We start from the raw sequence: 14,330 nt of genomic DNA, 5'->3' as shown, positions 1-14,330 counted from the left end.
TGGATGGAGTTTAAATCAGTCCAGACAGACACAGATTGTGCAAGGTGTGTTAACTTAAAATTGTGATCATAATTGAAGATCCATAAGAAAGGGTTCATAGACATTTTTAAATTAAATTTGATGTTGTTCAGAATGCAAGTTTGTATCAATTCAACTAATTCAGTATGAGGAATATAGTGACTTGAATTTTAAGTGTGTCACATAACGGTAACATATCAAATGGATGAGAAAATAAAACTTTCCTCTCAAAACATCAGCAGCAGGCAGTGGGAAAGAAATGAATCCTCGATCTGAGAGGCAGGGAATAAATGCGCTGCCTCTGTAAAATGTGGGTTTTCAGCAAAATGGCTTTATTCCAGGAAGAAATGAAAGGAGAAGTCAGCAATGTGGACAAAATGGGACTTTGGTTCAAATTCACAATTCCAGTCATAAATATCGATTGCCCTTCGTTTTGTTTACAAACACTGATATGAGAAGGGCTGGGAGGAAGGGGTGAGATGTTTCCCATGGCTTGGCAGGGGTAGAGATCCAAATATAGTGGTGTTTCTGTTTTGTGGTCTCCTTTGCTAATGAGCAATGGCCAGACCATCAGAAATAACTCAGTGCCGATTGTTAAAAGGCAGAAGATGGCAAAACAATGGAGCCAAAAAAAAAACCCAGTGCTTTCAAATCACGAAGAACTGGGATGTCTGTGGGCATTTCTCGGAGAGCTTATTGAGACTCTCAGTTCCCACTCTGTCTTTTCCCCCTCTCTTTCCCCATCCCCGACACTGGCTAGAACTATGCGTGACTGGTCTACACCATAAATAACCAGGCTTTTTGTTTGTGCACTAATTTGCAGCGACTTCAGACACCGTCTCCTTCCCCACATTGTACTTGTTCAATTCTCTATGTACAGCAGAACTAGAAGCTATGTTACCGCTTCAGCAGTGTTAGAAAGTGGCCCACAAGTTCTTTCAGAACAAATTAACTAAAAAGTTAAAAAGTCTATGTCTTCTCTTTATTAAACATTTCCCTCTAAGCAGTAATAGGGCTCAGATAGATATAGCTAATTTAACAAAATTCTCACAACGCATGTAAAACTACTTTTATAAATCTAATACTAATTGTGGATAGAGGAAAGTTTGTTTTAAAGGCAAAGTACCTTTCTCTAAAAAGGAGGAATATCAGGGAACAAAGAGATTTATAAGTTCTGATATGAGTTCCAAGCTATCAATGGAAATGAAACACAAGAGGTTTTACAGATGCTGGACGTTATGAGAAACACACTCAGAATGCTGGAGAAACTCAGCAAGGCAGGCAGCATCTACGGATGGGAATAAACAATCAACATTTTGAGATGAGACCCTTCATCAGGACTGGAAAGGAGGGATGCAGAAGTAAGAATAAGAAAGCAGGGGAGGGGAAGGAAGGCAAGTTGGCAGGTGATAGGTGAGACCAGATGAGGGGGAAGGTGGATGGGTGGGGGAGGAAGATGAAGGGAGAAGGTGGGAGGTGATAGGTGGAAGAGGTGAAGGGCTGAAGAAGGAGCCTGATGGGTGAGGTCAGTGGGCTATGGAAGAAAGGGAAGGAGGTGATGGGCAGATATGGAGAAGAGAAGGTGCGAGGAGCTAACCAAAATGGCGAAGGGAATAAGAAAGAAGGGGAAGGTGGGAGAAATTCCTGGAAGTTAGAGAAATCGATGTTCGTGTCATCAGGTTGGAGGAAGCCAGATGGAATATGAGGCGTTGTTCCCCCAACCTGAAAGTGGCTTCACTGTGGTAATAGAGGCCATGGACGGACATGTAAGTAAGGGAATGGGGCTGAACTGTAATGGGTGGCGACCAGGAAATTCTGCTTTTTCTGCAGGAGGGAGCGAAGGCGTTCAGCAACGCTGCCCCCAGTCTGCGTCAGGACTCACCAATGTAGAGGAGGCTGCATCAGGAGCAACAGATACCATAAGAATGTTCATTAAAAGGACAGGCTGACTAATAACATCATAGCCATGATACTCAGGTGTGGTAGTCATTGCAGATAGCCCGAATTACATTCATCCTTCCCCTGTAGCCTGTCTTTTTCAGGATCCTGAAGATGCTGTTTGTCCTTTCTCTGTAGTCTGATCATTCCTGAGCTTTGAAAACACCTGGATAGTATAACAAAGGCCACCTATCACCACACTGATCCTCCATATCTCATCAATGGTACTGCACTTTCCACTATAAGACTTACTCTTTCATCTGGACAACACCCAAGAAAAGAATTTGAAATATTTACAGATTTAAAATGATTTACAAAACATATTACCAATGATTGTACTTTCAGGTATTCTTCATTATTACTTTTATGGCAGGAATAGTTACAGCATAATTGTATGTAACCACACATCTGTAATGAGTGTTATTCCAAACACTCCCCATCTAATACACACAGTATATGATCATTTTTCTCATTCACTAAAATATAAATGAATTAGGAACACAAGCTGGTACCTTCTCTTAAGGGAACACTTGTCATGCAAAGCTAAAAAGTGCATTGTGGCTGGTCACATCAATCGGTCTGCCCTGTGTTCAACACATGCACAAACGCACATACTGCCTTTGATTTACCCTGGGCAGTGAAGCCAACTTTAGATCCCCAACCTCTATCCGAAATGAGCAAACACACACAGCACAAGCCAGGAACTACAACTCATATTCTCAGTGCTATTTATTCACTTAATTATTTGTTATTCTGTTGTTATTTGTATTTGCACAAATTGTCACCTTTTGCACATTGGCTGTTTGTCAGTCATTGGGTATAGTTTCTCCTTGATTTCTTTATTTTACTGTAAATGCTTGCAAGAAAATGAATATATGGTGACACACACACACGCACACACATATATATACACAAACACACACACTTTGATAATAAATTTACTTTGAACTTTGAACTTTGACATGAGGCCTTTTCATGAGCTAGTTTCTATTTGTAATGCAACTGAGTGCATCTGTTTCTGCTCTCCAGAATTTCAAGTGATGAAAAATGATGTCTTAGGAATACAGTAGGTGCCTCAGTAGCAAAGCAGTTAGCACAATATTGTCACAGCTCGGAGTGTCAGAGTTCAGAGGTCAATTCTAACATCTTCTGTAAGGAATTTGTACAATCCTCTCCATGAAGGTGTGGGTTTCCTCCGGGTGCTCCGGTTACTTCACACAGTCCAAAAACATACCAGTTAGTAGGTTAATTGGTCATTGTAAATTGTCCTCTGATTAGACTAGGGTCAAATAGGTGGGCTGTTGGGCAGTGCGATTCATTGGGCCAGAAGGGCCGGTTCTGCTCTGTATCTCTAAATAAGTACAAATAAATCAATAATATTTGAAATGAGCAACTCCCACAGAGCTATTGCAATGTGTGACAATTAAAGAAACGTTTGGTTCTGACACTGGTGTTCTTTAAAGATATTTGTAGAAACTGATCAGAGACCTGCATTAATTTTAGTTAATCATACCCTGCCCAGTTCCTGGGGAACTACAAATTATCCTTGCCTTAGGGAGGGGTGAAACGTGAAATGAAACCCGGTTCCCAGCTCATGAGAGCTTTCTATTGAATCAGTCTGTTCATTGGAGGTGTGGGAGTGTCATCATTGGACAGGACTGAACTTAATCACGAAGCCCACCAGCATTGAACAGGCTTAGCAACTTCTGTATCAGGAGTATCAAAGAAAGTAAACAAGTTAAATGAAAGTAACTTGAATTTATGGAATGCCTTTCACATCTATTTAAGGATATTCAGAACAATTTAAAGGTAATGAAGTTCCCTAAAAGAAAAGGTTAAAGTTGACTTTTTGTCATATGAACATGTACAGGTGCAAAGAAAGAACTTACTCGCAGCAGCATCACAGACATGTAGCATCAGACACAGAACAGGCACTAAAACATGTACTATACAAGAACACAAATAGGGCAAAATAACGTGCAAAGTGGTCAAAATGTCATAGTGTTGAATTTAAAGAGCAAACACGAGGAAATCTGCAGATGCTGGAAATTCAAACAACAACACACACAAAATGCTGGTAGAACACAGCAGGCCAGGCAGCATCTACAGGGAGAAGCGCTGTTGACGTTTCGGGCTGAGACCCTCAGGACGAAGGGTCTCGGCCCAAAACGTCGACAGCGCTTCTCCCTGTACATGCTGCCTAGTCTGCTGTGTTCTACCAGCAGTTTGTGTGTGATAGTGTTGAATTCTTGCTTTGTAAGAAACATGACATGCAAATTTGCACTTAGCAAGCTCCTTCGCATAAATCAGACGGACTGTTTTTAGGGATGTTGAGTCAGAGATAAGTTTTAGATATGACACTGCTGCTCTTCAAGATTGAATCGAAGTGTCATTTAAGAGGCTGCTGCACAAGCATGAATATACAGCAGCTGGACGGATAAGGATTTTGTACAGGCAGAAGAGACGTAGTTCATTTCAGCATTGTATTCAGCGCAGATGTTGTGACTGAAAGGAGCTGCTCAATGTTCTATAATTCACGTGCCTTGGGATCTTATACCTGAGATGGCAGATGAGGCCTCGATTTCAACTCTCATCCAAATAACGTGCTTTGAAATTCTGCCTCTGACTTTCATGTCAAAGTAGGGTGGGAATTTAATCTCTCACCGCCACAAATTTTGCAGCCAAAAAAATCCAGCATTTGGGGATATAATAGATCTGAGGTACCCTGGGATAGGCTTGTGCTGTGAGAATAAAATTTTTGATCCCGTCTCTTGCCTGCCAAGTTAGTTTAAGGCGTAATGGGTTCATTTTGTAGGAAGATTGAGGGATATGCCGAGAAGATGCAGTGGGAAGGGCTGATCCCTGGTAACATGCCAGGCTGCCGAGGGCAATAGGCTTTTCAGTGTCCCTGAAATCTTGTTAGTGCCTAGCCCCAGCGTGAGTCATCACCTGCAAGATAGGAGTGAGAGAACAAGAATGGAGAAAAGAAAAATATTATCAAAACGCCTTCCCATCAGATGGTCAAATACAATTCACATTTAAAGTTGGGCATGGTGGGGGGAGGGGTTGTTGGTTGCCGGATGCCTACAATAAAAGCAATAAACCCAATCAGATCTGTAGTGAAAGCAAAGTGTTTTTTTATTGTCTTTTAAAGCTGCTTTTAGACAATAGCTCTTATGCAGACAATATAAAAACAGTATTCATGCAGTCCCTCACAGTAAAGTACTCCAGTATGTTTCAACAGCTTTGGAATTCGATTAGTAATAACAAAAATCAAACACTATTTAATTAGAAGACAGTTTATTTAAATCAGCCACGGAAGCGTGTGTATTTGTGAATGTGATGGGTAAAGAGAAGAGAGAAGGGGGAATTCAAAGACCTCGGACAAGAGCCGTTTGTTGTGCATTCTCTATTTTCCTCAGTGCTAACGTTTGGTGAGGCTCCAGTGAATTTGATTAACAGCACATTAATTGCAGAGTATGAGGGCTTGCTTAGAATGGATTGATTGTTCCTGGCAGCCTGGATACTGACATATGCACTTGGTATGTCCTGACTCCCAACGTCACCTCATCATTAAGATTCTCTGAGATTCTTCCCGCCTGACTCTGAACCACGAGAAAAGCTCTGAAACAAATTGTATTCCTTTCCATAGTGATTTTTTTATGCCGCTCGATTAATACTGTGCAAATGCTGCTCAGGGCAATCATACACTGTTAAAAAGTGAGGAAAAATATGATCCCATCCTTTTATTACTTGTAACTCATTCATTGCCATGTTCTCAGGCACCCCTTTGTGTCACCTCCTCTCTAGCACAGAGCATAGTCTATAGGTGCAAACTGCCCTCCACTCTGCAATTGAATGGCTAATTTACTTGTCACTCAAGACTCAGGTGCCAACAGGATATTGAACAAAGGAAGACACTATAGCCAAGTCAGCTGTGGTCCTAATTCTGAGAACTGCATCTTCACCTTTTCTACCAGGATTGACTGAGTGGATCAATAGCCAAACTGTAGCCGATTGTGTTGGCTGAGTTTAGGCATGTTAAAAGTGTTGTGTACTTAATTTTTCAATAATATTTGAGTAAGCATATATGCATTTATTGTTTGAGTTTTCTTGTTTGCTTAAATAATTAATTATGGGTTATATGTAAAAATATGTTAATTGGATGCATCTCACACAAAATGCTGGTGGAACGCAGAAGGCCAGGCAGATCCTATAGATGCTGCCTGGCCTGCTGCGTTCCACCTGCATTTTGCGTGTGTTGCTTGAATTTCCAGCATCTGCAAATTTCCTCGTTTTTACTTTTTAATTGGATGCATCATCGCTCTCCCACGTGATATGTATGCACCTTGCTAAAGGTGAAAAAAAAGCTCAAACAACTCCCGTATTTTCGGACTCCCCTGCTTTACTTGAATTAATTTAATGTTTTGAAGTTATGAAACATAACAAAAAGAAAAAGAAAGTCAGAGAGACCGACAAAGGAAAGGAACGAGAGAAATGGAGAGAAAAAGCAGAAGATTAATAAAGGTGGGGTGGGGCAGTCGCAGACCATAACGCTTTACAGTGCCAGTGATCAGAAGATTAGGGTCAGTTTCCACTGCTGTCTGTCGGGAGTTTGTACATTCACCCCATGACTCTCTGACCCTGTGGGTCTCCTCCAGATGCATCGGTTTCCTCCCACATTCCAAAGACATTCAGGTTAGGGCTAGTAAGTTGTGGGCACGCCATGTTGGCGGTGGAAGAGTGTGATGACACTTTCCGGCTGTTCCCGGCACACCCCTCTGACCGTGTTGGTCGTTGACTCAAATGACGTTTTACCCTGTATGTCACAGTGAAGTTTCCATGCACGTGATAATTAAAGCTAATCTTTAAAAAATATGAAGAGGAGACAGAAAGCAGCACTTTGACTGTTTTGCAAGATGATTTGAATATAGCATAAAGATCACTCATTGGAAATATCGAGAGCACTGGTGAGAATATTGTGTACATGTCTTGTCCTTCTTTCTAAATAAGATATACTTGATATAAGAAAGAATGAAATATAACATCACCAGACTGGATCTTGCAATAGGACTTGAGGGTTTTGTCCTATGAAGAGAAATTAAACAAATTGTATCAGTACTGTCTAAGGTTCAGAAGACAGAGACATGATGTCATTGAAGCATGCTAATTTTGATGAGCTTTAACATGGCAGATACAGGAACTATATTTCCACTTGTGGAGATGGCCTTAAACATTCTCAAAATAAGGAGGTATTGACTCAAAGGTCAAGTGAAAAGAAGTTATTTTCACACAGAGCACAGTGAGTGCCTGCAATGTTCCACCCAGTAAAGGTTAAAGAGTAGCTTTATTTGTCACTTGACAATCAAAACATCAAAATATTCAGTGAGTTGCTTTGTTTGTGTCAATGACTAACAACGTCTGAGGATGCACTGGGGGTGGTCCACAAGTGTTGCCGTGCTTCCCGTTCCTAAATAGCATGCCCACAACTTACTAACCCTTGCTAACCTGTATGTCTTTGGAACGTGTGAGGACACTGGAGCACCTGGAGGAAGTCCATGCGGTCTTATTGAATGCTGAGCAGACAATAGAGGACAAATGGCCGCCGCCTGCTGATGAAGACACAAGAGACTGCAGATACAGGAGTTCCGATCAACAAGCAAGCTTCTGAAGAAACTCAGTGGGCTGAGCAGCATCTGTGGGAAGAAGAGGAAAGGGATTGAAATCTAAAAAGTCAACTATTCCTTTCCTCTGACAGATGCTGCTGAACCCACTGAGTCCTTTCAGAAGGATGTTCATTTTTCCTGCTTATGTTCCTTATACCGTTATGAAGAAAGGGATACAGGGAAAACTTAGAGCGATCCAGGGAGGAAAAAGAGACAAAAAAGGAGAGGAGTAGTGAGCAAGTGAGAGAACTTGCATTTATTTAGCAATTTTCATGACTTCTGGATGCAATACAGAGATTTGCAGCCGTTGTCAATGTCAAAAGACTAAGTAACTGATTGTAGACTTCAAGAGAGGGATCCTGAGGTCCCTGAGCCAGTTATCATTGGAGGATCAGAAGTGGAAAAAGTCAGTATCTTCAAATTCCTGGAAGTCACTATCTCAGACGACCTGTCCTGAACCCATCACATAAATATTATTGCGAAGAAAGCACGACAGTGCCTTTACTTCCTCAGGAGTCTGCAGAGGTTTGGCACGTCATCGGAAACCTTGGCAAACTTCTATAGATGTGTGGTGGAAAGTGTATTGATGGGCTGCATTATCGCCTGGTAAGGTAACACCCATGTCCTTGAGTGGAAAATCCTACCAAAGATAGTAGATTCAGCCCAGTAAATCACGGGTAAATCCCTCCCAACCATTGAGCTCATCTACTTGAAACGTTGCCGAAGGAAAGCAGCATCCATCACCAAGTATCCCCACCTCCCAGGCCACGCTGCCATCAGGTAAAAGATTCAAGCATCTCAGCACTCGCACCACCAGGTTCAAGAACAGTTACTACCCCTCAAAAGGGGATAACTACACTCATTTAAGGACTCTGTTATATTGTTATTTCATGTTCATTATTTACTTATATATGCATTATCACAGTTTGTTTACAGTTAACAGTTCCTGATATTTACAATTTACAGTTATTGTTCTATGGATTTGCTAAGTATGCCCACAGAAAAAGAATCTCAGTGCTGTATGTGGTAACATGTATGTACTCTAATAATAAATTTTACTTTGAACTTGGGAAGTATACATGAATCTGGAATCATGGATACAAGAGATTCTGCAGAGTAACACATTCAAAATGCTGGAAGAACTGAGCTGTTCAGGGATAAAGAGTCGATATTTCAGGCCGAGTCCCTAATGGTGTTGTTGCTCTTCACTGGAATTGCCTGGAATGACAGCATCTGCAGTATCTCTTGTGTCTCAGTACTCACAGGGATGTTTGATCTTTGATGGTTCTATTACCATCCTGATAGTGAGGTTTGTTCTGTCTTCACAGAGAGCCTATCGCCTGAAAAAAAAAAGAACCTCTATCCATTACTTTCAAGCAAACCAAATACGAAAAATAAAATCCATTCTGCTGCAGGTTTGCTTGCTGGTGGTACCTCCCTGCAATTCAGTGAACAGACTGCTCTCCGTCACCTTCACACCCAACATGAAGGAGGAATGTTTGACATTCTGTTTAAAGAGTGAACTCTGCAAAACATGCTCCAGTCATTGTCAAAGGTTGGAGAGAAAAACCTGTTCAGTGGCTAGACTTGGTTCTCTCCATTATGCTTGTGCCCACCACCGAGTTGGATATTAATCCTTAAACAAAATTTGAGCTTTGCCCATTGAACAACCTATAATTATGGAACAAAGACACAGCGTCCTTGAACTGAAAGGCGGATTCAATAATAACCCAAGAATTCTCTTTTGTTAAATCGCTTCATAGATTTCTGAGAGTTTATAATGTTCTGTGCTACATCAGACCTTCAAATGACAACATCAAAAAGCATAACATGGGATTTGGGTTCACGCTCTCATTGAAGGGTGAAAATGTCATGATTCTCCAGACTGGCTGCACGAGTCTGGATGATATGAAATTGGCTTAAGTGATCCTTACACGTCATCAGTTCACACTTAAAATGCTGGAGGAACTCAGCAGGTCAGGCAGCATCTATGGAAATGAATAAACAGTCAATGTTTCGTGTCATGACCCTTCTTCAAAACTAGGAAGGAAGGGGGAAGACAGCAGAATAAGAAGATGGGAGGTGCAAAGAGAACAGCTCCAAGGCGATAGGTGAAGCCAGGTGGCTAGGAAAGGTAGAGGGCTGGAGGGGAAGGAATAAGATAGGAGAGAAGAGTGGACCATAGGAGAAAGGGAATGAAGAGGGGACCCAGGGAAAGTGATAGGCAGGTGAGAAAAGGTAAGAGGCCAGAGTGGGAAATAGATGGGAGGAGGTGGTAATTTTTTTAACCAGAAGGAGAAATTGATATTCATGCCAACAGATTAGAGGCAACCAGATGGAATATAAGGTGTTGCTCCTCATCGCGGCACAAGAGGAGACTATGCACCGCCATGTCGGAACGGGAATGGGAATCAGAATTAAAATGTTATTGAGTCGCTCTCCTACTTCGATAGATCATGGGGTGAAAGGGTAAAAAGCAGGAATATACAATACTTCCAAAATTTACCAAGAAATACGTGTTCAAGTATATTGTTGAGATAACATAGCACAAATCCATGTTGAACTGAAGCTGAATTTTAGTCCATGAAGGAATAATATAATTATATGTAGACAGCTTTATTCTATATGGGGATTGACTATATATACACACATACATCTATATATATACATATAGGGTTCTGGAAAGGGAGAGGCTGGTTCAGGTAAGGAAACACCTCAATTATTGTAGTAGTGTACCACCTACAGGGTGGGGGGGGGGAGTCACATGAGTGGCAGCTGTCCTATCGGGTTTAAGCAATGTACAGTACTCTGCAAAAGTCTTTGGTACATATATACTATAGCTAGATGTCTAAGATTTTTGCACGGTACTGTATTTGACAACGTGGAGTGGAGACTGAGTTTGTAGATCCGGCAGGAGAAAAGAATGTTGGGAATGATGAGGGTGCAGTGCCATGGGAGGGGTAGGGGACAGGTGGCAGAGAAGGAGCGCCAGGGGTGGGGGAGGAATGGCATAGGTGTAGGCACACCCATCCCTGAGACACCAGGCAAGGTCATTCGATTCCAAACAATTGGTTTATTGATCATTACAAAATGTCTCTCTGGTGCTTCCCACCCCTCCCCTTTTTTCAACCATGATTTCCCCACTCCCTGCTCCCTTCCCACTCTGTCCACAACTGAGACCCATAATACAATCAGGTTTATCATCACTCACATGTCATGAAATTTGGTTTTTTTTGTAGCAGCAGTACATAAAATTACTACTGTACTGTGCAAAAGTCTTTGGCATCCTAGCTATGTGTGCCTAAGACTTTTGCACAGTACTGTAATAGAACAGTGCTGGAAGTATTGACTATACATATAAGAAGGAAAGAGATTGCATGGTTCATTCTTGCAATTTTTTTTAATATGAAGAAAAGTTATTTTGATAATAAAATGACAAGAGTCTTGAGGAAGGGTCTCAGCCCAAAATGTCAACTGTTTATTCATTTCCACAGATGCTGCCTGACCTGCTGAGTTCCTGCAGCATTTTGTGTGTGTTGCTCTGGATTTCCAGCATCTGCAGTCTCTCCCATGTTTATGATTAACATGAGAATAAAATGAACGATGCTTTACTCTGTGGGCAGGATGTCACCAGGTTCCCTCCTGGAAAGTGCATCATATTGCAGAATCAAAAAAAGAAAATTTAAACAGAAAACACAACAGCAAAGGGAAGGTTCAAATCTCTTTAATGTTAATGTCCTTGCTTTGTCTTTGGATCACTTGGTGTCCTATCAGTTGCTGGACCTTGCTGTAAAAGAGAAAGGAGATATGAAGCTGTAGTTTCTCTCTATTCTTTAACAGAAGACAATAGCAGGCTATTCTGCCCTTCACGTTTGCGCTCCCTCTCACTAATATCATGGCCAATCTTTTACTATAGCACTAACACAACACCCTTAATTAATCCAAATACATAAATATATTAGTTGCAATTGACTAAATCTGCCAAAAGCAGTAACTGGTATACAAACAACACACACACAAAATGCTGGTGGAACACAGCAGGCCAGGCAGCATCTATAAGGAGAAGCACTGTCGACGTTTCGGGCTGCGACCCTTCGTGTGTTGTTTGAATTTCCAGCATCTGCAGATTTCCTCGTGTTAACTGGTATACAAATAAGTCTTTATTCACACAGCAAACCTTTAGGAGAGAGAATCCAATAGAATCTACCATCCTGAAACAATGTTTTGCACTTCTTCAACACATATATAACAATAAGTGACTAACTGCAGTTTCAAATGCTACAATCACCTACTTAAATTTACCATTTGGAATCTCATCAAGTAAGTATACAGAATTACATATTCACACATCCCGTAGCACATCCCAACTAGCAGAACCTCTCTGAATGTTCAATACTGGTGTCTGTTCCGAAAGCCTCTGACTACCCAAAATATTCCCCTTTTTATTACAATGTTGAGGGATTGCTCCATGAATATACAACTAACCAGTAGATTAAGTGACAGCACTGAACTGCCCTACACAGTCCATGGAGCAACTTTAATAATAGTAGGAACATTCATCCATTGTATTTTCCTCTGCAGTTTCAATGGGATAGAATCAGAATGATTGGTTTCACCAGCCACAATGTATCATAAGACCACAAGACCATAAGATATATGAGCAGAATTAAGCCATTTGACCCATGGAGTCTACACTGCCATTACATCATGGCTGATTTATTATCTCTCTCAAGCCCATTCTCCTGCTTTCTCTCTGTAACATTTGACGCCCTGACTAATCAAGAACCTATCATCCTCCATTTTAAATATACCCAGAAACTTGGCCTTCACAGCAATCTGTGGCAATGATTTCCAAAGACTCACTACCCTCTGGTTCAAGAAATTCCTTTCTCATCTCTGTTCTGAATGGACATCCCTCTATTCTGAGGCTCTGCCCTCTGGTCCTGGACTCATCCACTATAGGAAACATTCTTTCCATTATCCACTCTATCTAGATCATTCAATATTTGAAAGGTCTCCATGAGATTCCCCCCTCACTCTTCTGAACTCCAGAGAACACAGACAAGAGACATTAAACCCTCCTCATATGTTAACCCTTCCATTCCCAAAACCATTCCTGTGAACCTGCTCTGGAACCTCTCTAATACCAGCACATTATTTTTTTAGATAAGGGACCCAAATCTGCTTACAATACTCCAAGTGCTTTCTGACTAATGTCTTATAAAGCCTCAACATTACCTCCTTGCTTTTATATTCTAGTCCTCTTGAAATTAATGCTAACATTGCATTTGCCTTCCTTACCACTGACTCAACCTGCAAATTTATGTTTAGGGAATCCTGTACAAGGACTCCCAAGTCCCTTCGCACCTATGCCTTCATTCCTTCTACCAAAGTGCATGACCAAACACTTCCCCACGGTATATTCCATCTGCCATATTGCCTATTCTGTCAATCTGTCTAATTCCTTCTGCAGACTTCCTGCTTCTTAAACACTACCTACCCCTCCACCTATCTTCGTATTGTCTTCAAACAATGTCATAAAGCCATTAATTCCATCATCCAAATCGTTGATTTACAATGTTAAAAAAAAGTGTTCCCAACACTGACCCTTGCGGAGCACACTTGTCACTGGCAGCCATCCAGAAAAGGCCCCAATTATTCCCATACTTTGCCTCCTGCCAATTCAGCCAATCTTCCTTCCATGCTAGTATTTTTCCCGTGGTTTCATGGACAGGTATCTTTAAATGAACCTCATGTGTGGCATCTTGTCAAAGGCCTTCTGAAAACACAAGAAAACAACATCCACTGACTCTCCTCTCTCTGTTATTTACTCAAAGAGTAACAACAGATTTATTAAGCAAGATTTCCCCTTATAGACACCATATTGACTTCGACCTACTTACTTATGTGCCTCCAGGTACCCCAAAGCCTCATCATTAATAATAAACTCCAACACCTTCCCAACTACGGAAGGCAGGCTAACTGGCCTATAATTTATTTTCCTTGCCTCCCCCCCCCCCCATCGCCCCACTTCTTGAAGAGTGGAGTTACATTTACAGTCTTCCAGTCCTCCAGAAATATGCCAGAATACTGTGATTCTTGAAAGATCATTACTAATGCCTCCACAATTTCAGCTACCTCTTTCAGAACCCTAGGGTGTAATCCAGCAAGTCCAGTTGACTTATCTAACTTCATAACTTTCAACTCCCTAAGGATTTTCTCATTAGTAATAGCAACTGCACTCACTTCTGCCCCGATACTCTCAAATTTCTAACATGTTCCTAGTGTCTTCCAAGTGAAGACTGACACAAAGTACTTGTTCAGTTTGTCTACCATTTCTTTATCACCATTACTACCTCTCTAACATCATTTTCTAGCAGTCCAATATCCACTCTCGCCTCTCTTTTCTTCTTTATATATCTGACAAATACTTTTGGTGTCCTCAATATATATTAGTTGGTTAGCTTACCTTCGTATTCCATCTTTTCTCTCCTTATAGGTTTTTAGTTGCCTTTTGTTAGTTTTTTAAAGCTAACTTCCCACTAATTTTTGCTATATTATATGCCTTCTCTTCTGTATTTATGCTGTCTTTGACTTACCTTGTCAGCCATGGTTATGTCATACTCTCTTTAGAGTACTTCTTCATCTCCTTTGGGATATATATATATATATATATATATATATATATATATATATATCCTGCACCTT

Source organism: Hypanus sabinus, chromosome 28 (genome assembly GCF_030144855.1).
Source record: "Hypanus sabinus isolate sHypSab1 chromosome 28, sHypSab1.hap1, whole genome shotgun sequence".
NCBI classification, from domain to species: Eukaryota; Metazoa; Chordata; class Chondrichthyes; order Myliobatiformes; family Dasyatidae; genus Hypanus; species Hypanus sabinus.
This window is presented reverse-complemented; position numbering follows the sequence as displayed.